This window comes from Notothenia coriiceps, unplaced genomic scaffold (assembly GCF_000735185.1).
Source record: "Notothenia coriiceps isolate Sejong01 unplaced genomic scaffold, NC01 NC01_scaffold00000339, whole genome shotgun sequence".
NCBI classification, from domain to species: Eukaryota; Metazoa; Chordata; class Actinopteri; order Perciformes; family Nototheniidae; genus Notothenia; species Notothenia coriiceps.
The window spans coordinates 10,323,204-10,334,948 of record NW_011333040.1 but is presented as its reverse complement, the minus strand read 5'-3'; positions in this window follow the sequence as shown (position 1 = coordinate 10,334,948).

Sequence of the window (11,745 nt, the reverse complement as noted above, 5' to 3'; positions counted from 1 at the left end):
ACAGGCAGAGGGATCCTGTCTCTCTGACGTATAACGTTTTGGCAATCCCTGCACATTCCTCACAGTGTGTGCGTGGGAGGGGCTCCTTTTTTCATCTAAAGTAACAGACAGAGAATCAGCACTTTTGAAACAGGGCTGAAACAGAGGGGATTATGGGTAATGCTGCAATGATCTGTTTGGTGTTTGGAGCCAAACACTTCAGACACATGTTTTGTAAATATCTGAGACCTATCATATATTGATGAAAAACAGTATAATAGGGGACCTTTAAGACATTGCAGGAGGCTGTGTTTGCGATTTCCCAAAAATGTTGATACATTTTACAGTCCTATCTGCGTCTCACTTCGGTTATTTTAATTTCTTCGCTCCTCGGTCTCGGTATCACCGGAAGTTGATTTGTCTGCGCCATCTTGAGTACCGTCCCACGGCGCTTATTTCTGCCGGAGGACCGAGGATCAAGTATCGAGGAGCAATAACGGAGTAGCGATAATCGAGGAACCACCAGACCATCCTCCGGTGAAATATGTGATATATCTGAACAACAAACTGGACAAAAATCTTTTTATTAATTTGTTGGAAGCATTTTCATGATCGCTTTTTACATTTTCATTTATTGTCATTTCCATTCAGCCAGTCATTAAGTACTAAAATGTTAATGCTACATATCCACACAAACAAACAAAGTGTGCAATCCAATGAATGTTAATCTAACTGGGTTTTGAAAGATAACATATCTCTTTTTCTTCTCTCAATTATTTTATTTCTATTGTGCACTCTAATCAATATTAATCAAACTATTGTTCGTTTATACATTTTAAGAATGGCGTACAAATGTTTATGTCATATGCGTACTAACAGAGGCAACGGGGACAGAGCTGGCTGCTGTCAGACGATCAGCTGTGCGGAGTAATCACAAACGGACGTCGCTTCACTTGACGCTCCGGAGGAAAGGACGTCCCATTGCTCTTAAAATTAATTTCCCTGCTTCTCGTGGTTTCCTTGCGTCTCTCCATGCTTCCCTGGTGGGAGGGACTAGACGCAGGGAAACGAAGCAAGTGAGGGATGAAAGGATTCCATTTAACCGAAGTGAGATGCAGCCATGGTCCAACCTGAAACCGGCTGTGTGCGCTCCTTTAAGAGTATCCCGAGCAGGAATCTCTCCACTAGATAATGTAGTGCAGTCAATTACACCTGAATCGACTTGTTCAGCACTAACACCGCCTGCGACACTATCACTGATTGTAATGCGTCGCTGGTTAGATGGTAATAATTTGATACACAGTGATTGGATCAGATTCTGGGGGCCAGACAAGGTTAATCCATTACAGACAAGTGGATTCATCATGCTATCCGTCTCTATTAGTCATCCTATACTCTAAACACGGTGAGAGCCACTCTTGCTTTTCGTTCCTAAATGGATACAGATGGAGCTGTGCTATGGACACATTTTTATTTTATTTATATTTACCACACATACAGATAACAACCTTTTTGTGTTGGCTCTTTTGAAGGATTAGAGGCATTTATTAATGATATTCATCTTCAGATGAAGAGTTTGGATCAATTAATTCCACCTAATTGAAGCAGGAAAACATTGTGAGGGACCCCATTTAAAACAATCAAACAGTTATTTGTCTATTCCAGGTTATGGCGCATTGAACCAGCTGTGTAAAATTGGAGAGAGAATAAAGCCGATTGAGAGGGGGGGTGTAAACATTCAAAGTTAGAACCTCCAGCATAAAGAATCTCATTAAAACATAGCCTGGATGTGTGTTTCGGATGATAGGAGGCCTGACTGTTTGCTGCGGGGGGAACAGCAGTGATAAAATGGCCCCTAATAAGCTCTGTCTGCAGGGCATAACGTTTGAATGGTCCACTTCCTCCAACTCCCACAGAGGTGTCAATTCTAAGGTCTCATTCCATGTGTTTGTACTGTGTGTTTGTGTGTGTGTTAAAATGATTTCTTCGCAGCCGTGTGAGGGATAAAGAGATTTAGCCTTGATGACAGCAGGTTGTCCTTCTCTCGCTGCCACTCAGACTGGCATCCTGTGATGTGTGTGTGTGTGTGTGTGTGTGTGTGTGTGTGTGTGTGTGTGTGTGTGTGTGTGTGTGTGTGTGTGTGTGTGTGTGTGTGTGTGTGTGTTTTCCAACGCACACAGACAGGCTGCTTTGCATCTCTCCATCTTTGCCAGTCTCAGTGCTGGTTTCGCTCTCTTGATATTGAGCTGTGTGTGTGTGTGTGTGTGTGTGTGTGTGTGTGTGTGTGTGTGTGTGTGTGTGTGTGTGTGTGTGTGTGTGTGTGTGTGTGTGTGTGTGTGTGTGTGTGTTGTGTGTGTGTGTGTGTGTTCATCTGTGTTTACAGTATATATAAAGTGAGTCTGTGTTGTGTTCTGTTATTGAAGGAGGAAACATCCAGCAATGACATGTTATCACTCAAATGCAAGGTCTCCCTTGAAAAAGAGATCAATGATCTCAATGGGATACACCTGGATAAATAAAGGTTTGAAATGAAATGAAATCAGACATGGCAGTGATATTGCAAACATATTAAAACAATTGTAACAACTGTAAATTATTAAAATGCAAAACTACATGCATTTGTAATTCCATGTAAAGTCACAAAAACAACAACATGGTGGAAAGCTGAGCTTCATTTAAGGCCTGCAAGTTATGCGTAGCTTTCAAAATATAATTCATCTGAAAACCCACTTTACAATGCAGTTTACAACGGCCTGTTCTTTAACCGCAGCACAGTTGAATGCCAACTGTCAATTAGTAAAGCTGGTGGTGAATGCTTGTTCAGATACATCATTTACTTATGACAGTTTTTGTTTTGCCAATAACAGGCAAGACAATAATGTAGGAAACATTCTCATTCAGCTGTTAGTTTTTGTTAAACGAAACAAAGGGTTTGTGGAAGACATGTTTAAGATATGATTTTGATTATGCTAAGTTATCCAAAAAAAGCATTCTTTTGTTACCAAAACTCAAATTGGCACATTAACAGTCACATTTCAAAATGATTTCCAGCCCTAACTAGATCATTATTGTTTTTGCTCACAGATGACATTTCAGCGTAAGACTGTTTGCCGGCCCTCCAGGTGTTTCTCAATGTGTATGTCGGTGTGTGCGGGCAAGCTTTGTGGATAAGTGCGCATGATATACAGTAAGGTGTGTGTGTTGTTGGATTACTTCCAGTACAGTAGGATCTTTGTTTATCCTCAGGCTCATTGTTTACAGACTCTCAAAATGATCTGGAACTAATAGCACTGACTTTCATGTGCGTAAACGCAGGGTGTACAGTGTGTATGTGTGTACTCGACAGATGCATGTGTGTGTGCATTCACACACTGAGCATGTGTTTATGCAGTGACCCTCTCCTGCCTCAGGCTCAGAGTGGATGACTCTACAAAGCACTCCAGAGTGTGTGTGTCTTCAACTTGGTGTGTGAGTGCCGAAAGCTGGTGGCTGTTAAATTAAGATCGACATTTGCTGTGGTTCAACATTTTTGAAAATGTGCTATTTGGCTTTCTTGCTGAGAGTTAGACAAGAAGATTGATACCCCTCTCTGAAAGCTGCTGCTAGTAGCTAGTTAGCTTAGCACAAAGGCCTGAAAGAAACACCTAGCTTAGCTCTAGCTGTTATAATAAATATTTTTGTTTTTAAATTATTGCACATTTTTACTTTCAAATACATATTTTATTCTAAATTAAGTTCTGGTTCTGATTAAGGGAAAACATTGTGGCCATAACTACAGTGGGATGCGTAGGAAAACATTACCTCATCATCAGCATGCTTCATAAAGCTTCCTGCCAGCCAAAGGTTGTGGTTCATCAGAACATAGATGAATCTGATTGGTCAAAGGTTAAAGGTCAATCTGAGTGAAGCTGGTGGCTGCTGGTGTTCAGGATCAGAGGGTTAATCTGTTTAGGGTTAGTCAATCGAGTTCTTGAACATCCCCCTGCTGTTTCAAAACAGTAAAACAGGTCACTTTTACCCATGAGTTGTATAGAGTGGCGAAGTTCCGCCCATCTACTTCCGCCCCACGGGACCTTATTTCGGAAAAATTATGTATTGAAGTCAATGGAGAGAGAAAGATTATTTTTTAATCCCGTTTGAATTGTGCCACAAATTACACATATGATGTTTGTCAATCTTAAAAAATCATTTCCATGTCAAAAAAGTCACAGTTTGTCGTAGAACTGTTGAAATATAAGACTATGAAAAATAAGCAACTAGAAAGACTACAAATCCCAGAGTCGCGTAAGTGATGTCATTAACGTTACACATTGCACTCGTGTTACTCACCGAAACCTTGTAAAGCCGGTCCCGCATGCTGGCTCTTATGGAACCAACTAACTCCCCTTGTGTGTATGTACAGTTCTCAACATGCCCAGACTTGTAGTGATTTTCACCTCTTTTAATACTTTTCACTTCATTCTGAAAGAAAGAGGTGTGCCAACGTGACGACCATCTTGGTGTTGGTGACGTGTGAGAGACCAGAGATGTAGTTCATTGAGCGGTTCAGACAAAAAAAGTGTTACTTCACAGTTTTACGACACATTTAAAAAAAATGTAGGCTACTTGCAAAATTATCTTTTAAATTGACAAACATCATATGTGTGATTCGTGGCACAATTCTAACGGGATCGAAAGATAATCTTTCTCTCTCCATTGACTTCAATACATACTTTTTCCGAAATTAGGTCCCATGGAGGTCCCCCGGAGGGGGAGGGACTTTGCCTCTCTATGGGTGTTTAACTATGCCTACTAAATACAGACATCTATTTATTATCTAACCTATTCTATCAGTTTTTTGGCTGTCATTCTTTTGTATTATTTAATCGCTTCTTTGTATGGAACATTTGAGTGTCATATTACTGTTATTATTTTAGTTAAGTTAGGTAGTTGTCCATGCTTTTGTTTTGAAGGCAGCTTCAGGCACTTGGGGATTTGGCTATTTACAGAGACAGCTGGAGTGATTGGTCCCAGGAGAGGCATATCTTTTTTTACAAGATCAAGAGAGGATGTTAAAGCTGTGTTTCTTTGTAGGCCTACTGTTTGATTGTTAAAGGGAGATAACAAATTAAACTGTGAAAATTAAATTCTTACAAGGACAATGGAGCTACCTGGTGCCTCGGCAGCAGTTTGAGTTTGTTTTTTTGTTTGCTTTTGCCGCTAGAGTTCTGAATGTCTATTTCCCTACACACTGCGTGTCTCTACACTGTCGGAGAGCTGCATACTGACGAGTGCTACCTCTGTGACACACGCTGCCGCCAGACGTTTCTTTTCACCTGCCAGTACCCTGATACTATCAGATAATCCATTAATAGCTTCTCCGCCTTTTCACTGTACGTCTCCGCTCTTGTCCAACATTTGATTCCGATGTGTGATATCAGACCAAAACAGTGAAGGCAGATGGGAATTGATTTATAGTATAGAGAAGAAGGATAAACACAGCAGACTGTCTGCCCAGTCTGTGTCTCTCTGTCAGAGAGCTGTCAGTCACGTGGCAATGCCTAGCTGATTGGCACTCCTTTACTGTGGGAGGGCTTTTTGGCAGTTGTTGCCATGGCTACGCATCATGTTGATGATAGTGTAGAAGTGTATGCTGTGTTTTCACCATCCAAAACCTGCCCTGTCTCTCATTATGGAAATCCATACTAGAAAAATGTCAGTTTCTTTTTTCACATGAGACTCAGATAAATGACAGGATACAAGTGTTTGTGAGTGAGGGTAGCAGGTGGTGGGAAATCAGACACAGGGCAAACATTTTGGAGAGGAGACGGAGAGACAATGATGGATGGATGACACTGAAGAAATGGTGGAAACAAATGAAGTTGTGGATAGAAAACAGACAGGTGAGGTTTAAGAGAGAGGAAAGGGAGAACAAAAGCAGGATGTTAGAAAAATGGGAGCTTAAAGTCGAGACAAGAGAAAAGGGACAAAAATATAAAGATGAAAGAGATAAATATGAGAACCGGGACCCAGAGAGGAGATGACGAAAGAGTAGAGCAGCACAAGATGAACAAGAACAAGGCGGGAACTGAAAGGGACAGAAATTGATAATTTGAATCCAATCTGTTCTGTGAGCCGTGTGTACTTTGCTCCGGTCCGACAGTTGGACAAAGTGTTCACATGATGTGTGAGTGATGAGCGTACACCTCTGTGCTTTCTCCGGCCCTTTCTTGTCTTTCTAGTTGACGGTTGCTGCAGTGAAGATGCAGCGGCTTCCTCGTCCTCAAAACACAGCAACTCTCTCACCCCACCTTCCCTTTCCCGCTCTCCAAAAAAAGCTGCTGCTGAATAATGTGTGCTCTTTTCTTTGTTTCTCTTTCTCCTCCTTTGTCTCTTCTTGCTGCTTCAAACGTGCGCAAGTCTGGAGTGCAAATGCACCAAGGCACTTTTTTTTCACTTTACTGCAGTATGAAATATGCATTTGTACTCACTCGCACTAGACTAAAGGGGTCTTTTTATTTGATAATGAGACCACTCGCGGAAATAAATTGGCGGGGTGTTTTTCTTTCTCTCATCATTACTGTCAGTGTCTCAGTATTTTACATTGGCCGACTCCCAGGCTGTATTGATTTACGAGGCACGACTGTGTGTGTGTTTGTTCGAGATGTTCCGGCGGTCAAGGGATAGATCTGAAGGGGAGTAGAGATCACTGAGCAGTGGATTTACTATGGTGATAAATTAGGGCCGTAGAGTCGGAGATTCAGCAGGTAGCCTAGTTGAAATATGAAGTGGCCATCGATAGACCTCTTAGAGCTTTTTCAAACACACACACACTTACACCTTTTAGGATCCTCAAGGCGTGACAAATATCCCAAGAAAAGGTGATCATGTATTTATTTTTATAGTGGCGGAGCTGCGGGTGAGGTCGAGCGGGGGTTCCCCAGGGAGCGTGCGTCGGCCCGCGTCAGATTATCATCAGATCCTTGCTTCTTCCTTACGTAACATCTTTACGATTGCTTAGTATTCAGTTATGTTTTTAGGTCACATTGCCCTGATGCATTTGCTGTTTAGTCTCTGCACTGCCGTAACTAATGAGTTTTTTGTTGTTGTTTGGGTGTGTGTTTGTACTGCATGTGTGTCTTTGTGTTCCCGCTGTTCTCCCAGAGTCAAGCTCCACATGAATAACACAGCAGCCCTCGTCTTGCCGCTGATCACATTACTGTCTGATAGATGGTTGAATGACAGGAAATCACACACACTAATAAAAAGAGAGAGAGAGAGCTAGACCATTTGTAATGGCCTACTTTGTATGGACAGCTTTTTATCACACACTAATGTTTCGGAGGCCCCATTCTGCATAAAAACAGACGCACATTATTTCCCACAGATAAACACTTACAGATACAGATGATGATCAAACTATTTATTGAGGGTGTACCTATGTTAGGAAATGGTTGGGAGTGCATGCATGGATGCGCTCATGTATGAGGATGCACATCTGTGTGTGCAGTAGTTTGAAAGAGTAATGCAGAGAGGGATGAATAAATAAAATATCTGGGAAACCCATCAGCGTAGCACTACGTTGTCATGGCAATGCACAGTGTGAGTGAGAAAGAGAGATCGAGATCACATCACTGCAATGTTTTAACATGTGTATGTAACTTTGTTTAGGGACAGACCTCCTTTAGTACTAAGCAAGAACGGCCATTATTTTTTCTCAGTTTCTACTTTTGCCTCAAACGATGTCACCTGAATACGCTGCAAAGCAAAAAAGGAATATCAAATAGCAGTTTTGCACTTGCAACTAAACTGACAAATACTCTACGTACTGTGAAATGTTTACATGCTTTAATGTTCAAAAAGGTCTACGGTCTAATTCAGTTACCAAGCACTTTATAATTATGTTATGCTTTTACTGTAATATTAAATACGAGTAAACATGTAGTTCTAAGGCTGCATCTTGTGCCAAATGTGTGGCTTCTCACTGTTAATTTTCCATCCATGTTTGTGTGAGTATAAAATATGCTTTTACAGCAGTAGTGTTGAAACCCTCTTTAATGGTCACACATGCAGAGCACACAGCACACACAGTGAAATGTGTTCTCTGCATTTAACCCATCCTTGTACCAGGAGTCTAGTATTAGGAGCAGTGGGCAGCTATTGTACAGTGCCCAGGGAACAATGGGGGGTGGGGGGGGGGTCCGGGTGCCTTGCTCAAGGGCACCACGGCAGGGCAGGAGGTGAACTGGGACCTCTCCAAGTAGCAGTCCACACTCCATATTTAGGTGTGGTCGGGGACTTGACCCGGCGACCCTACGGCTCACTGTCCAAGCCCCTACTGACTGAGCCACTGCCGGACAATGTTATAATGGATACAGTGTGATACTGCATCTCCGTAGAGACCTACAAACTGCAGCCTCTCCTTTTCTCTTCCTCTCTCCACTCTGTAGCACGTGTCTCTGCTTTGTCTACAAAATGGGTCTGTATGCACAACTGTAAGTGTGTGTTAGAGAGAGAGAGAGAGAGAGAGAGAGAGAGAGCGATGGACAGTGTGCATTAGTGTGTGGAAGTGATGTGTGGAGAAAAGAGTTCACAGCAGCCTAGTTTTACGATGATTGAAGGTTGTCGGTGAAAATAAGTGCCGGGTAAATGTAAAGTGGATGTGCGGAGTTTGTTGGAAGCAGCCTCGTGCAGAACACATTTACGTTAACATTTGAGTGTGTCTGTGTTAGAGAGGCGAGGTAGAGGCAGAAGTCCAGGACGGTGGGGTTCTCTCGTCGAAGGAGCCTCTTACTAAGAACTTTACCTGGTTACTAGGCAACAGAATGGCACCGCTGCACATTAGAGAATTGGGGAGGGGGTTGGTTTAGATGTGTGTGAGTGTTCATGTGCTGAGTCAATAACTCTATTATTTATGAGTATTATATAGAGAGAGCATGTGTGGGTAGTGGAAATAAGGGGTAAAGTAGTGTGTATTTCAGTGTGTGTGTGTGTGTGTGTGTGTGTGTGTGTGTGTGTGTGTGTGTGTGTGTGTGTGTGTGTGTGTGTGTGTGTGTGATGTACCATAGAGCAGGGGTTCCCAAAGTGGGGGTCGCGAGAACCCGAGTGGGGGTCGCGAGATGATTACAAAATAAAAATGACAGGGGGTCGCCAGTCTCTGGCACTGTTATTTTGGGGGTCGCGGGCTGAAAAGTTTGGGAACCCCTGCCATAGAGAGTGCACGTGCTGTCTTTAAATGTTATACACCGAAAGTAACACATAAAAGGATTTAGCAGCTTTTGCAGTAGCTAAAAAGGCAATAAGATGTTTATTGCATCACAGAGCAGTGGCTTTCTAATCGGGTCGCTTTGAGAGGCTGAACTCCCTTATAAATAACCTCAGCACCATAACCCCATAAAACGAAGAAAAAAAGGGAGGGCTAAGATTACGTAGCGGCCATGCTCAATCCTGGACTGCTGCTCATATCGGATTTTCTTTTGGTTGACTTCCTTCCTATGCGTTGGAGTGTATAACCCACACCAAATTGAACTGACAGTGAACTTACAAAGAGACAGGCAGAGTCCAAGAAGACGTCACATCTGCTTGTTTGGACGCTTGATTGAATCAAAGCAAAGACATGTCAAGTTCCCGATTTCTCTTACTCTGGTCTTCTAAAACACTGCAGGGACTCTCTGCTGCTTTTGAGCTGCAGCGTGAACAGAGTCACACGAGGAGAGAGTTCATGAGGGTACGATATTACAATATAAAAAGTTATAATCCCTTTCAGTCAAGGCTTCAGTTAGGCCATTACAGCTGACTGGCTTCAGTGTCAAAGTTCTACACGCTGACCTGGATATTAATCAAACTGTCAAAATGGGGAATCATACTGCTAATATAAGAGTGCAGGCCTTAACATTGTTAGATTTCAGGAGGGAACTGGTATGAATGTGGGATTGTTGGCATTTAATTCATGGGCACTACTGGTATCTTTCCATTGTTTCATTTCATTTGTGAGGGTCCTTTTAATGTAGATACATTAGTCACAACTTAGACACAATTAGTGAACAGGAAGAGATTTCAGACCCAGCCCTTTGTCTCATCCTTTGTTAAATGCTTTTTAAATTCAACTCAGTGCATGGCCTTGCCAGTTTGAATGTCAACTTCCTATTAAAACAATAAAAGGATTGCATGTGAAGGAATTTAAGTACACATCTGCTCGAAGACTAATCCTTGCTATGATGCTTTGAGTGAAGCACTGACTGACATAGCCACAGTTCATTCAAAGGCAAATGTGGAATCTGTTTTAAACCAATAGGTAGTCAGTAAGATTAAACTAAATAAATGAACCGCTCTCCCTGTAAATGATTTATTGTTGTCTTGATTGAACTTTGCATTGTTTGTCTATCTCATAAAGGTTACGCACACACACACACACACACACACACACACACAAACTGCATTTTCCTAGACACACATACTGCCTGTGTGTGAGATATAAGGGCAACATGAAGCAGCTGACCCAGCTGAAGTGCAGGAGGTCTGCTGTGTGTTAAAAAGCCTGAATTTAGCTGAAGTGGCTATAATGGTGCAGTTATATACTTGTCTGGAGAGGGAAGAGCCATACGTCACAGAACAAAACGCTGCTTCACTGAAAATAGAGCCAACTGTCAGCAGAGCGCTCAAAATGCTGCACTTATAAAAAGTGTTGAAGTTGAGGAACAAAACTGCATAACAGTTTTACGCATATCTTTTCAACAGCGGGGGAAAAAATATAGTTTGACGATGCACTGCAGGTTTTAGTTACCTATGCTAAATCAGTCAGTCAAACTACCCATCTACAGTTACGGCTATTATTTTCGATAACTTAGAAGCCATGGTGTGTTTCCACATGATATTTGAATCTACTTAAAGCTCTTTGATCAGGGCGAGGTTGGGTGCAGAGCCTTGCGGTGAAACAGCTAGATACGTTTATTTGTTATGCTTAAGACCCCTGCTAGTTTGCGCAGCTTCATACAGCTGTCATGTGATTTCAAGCGGTGCGCTGCGCCAAGGGCTCCTTGTCTCTGGGCGAAATGTACATAATGATTATGTATTTACATGATCTATTATCTATTAATACCTATAATCATAATTGTCAAACTTACAATTAAAGGAAACGTCTAGCTGTAGAGATATCGAAAGTAAACTTGAGAGTCGGGGAGGATTCTTGGAAAAACATCCCTTAAAGCATAATTCTGAGTGTGCTTCGATTTATGATCTAAAACTACCTCTGTGGATGAGAACTATGTACATCTTTATATTATGTTTTTCTGTAGCTGTGTCATCACTTCTGTATTCACCGCTACCTCTCTGTTCTTTGATAAATGTGCAGGTCAGAGGTCGCTGACATAAGCAATAGCAGCCATAAAAAAACCTAGCTGGAAGCCTGAGGGAAATTAAGCTGTCACACAGAGACCCTGACATGCTCTTTAATATGTTTGAGTACCTTTTTTTTTTTCTTTGTTCACACATAAGCCTCTCTATTGGCAGCTTAGACGTCCTCATTCCCAGCTGGAGATCAATAAAGCGGAGGCTTCTGTATCATTTTTAACTTTAGTGAGGTTTAAAATCAATTTCATGCAATTGGTAAATATCACAATTTCGCTGTGAACTCTTTTATGTCTGGCGCTCTCTGGTGTGAAGGAAAGAGGAGAGGAATCCCACTATGATTGCATTCAGAGCTGGAGACGTGACTAAAAACCGGCTGACAAACTCAGTTTGGTGCAGTTTTAAAGCACCCCCGTGTATTCAGAGAGTGCTTCACTCAAC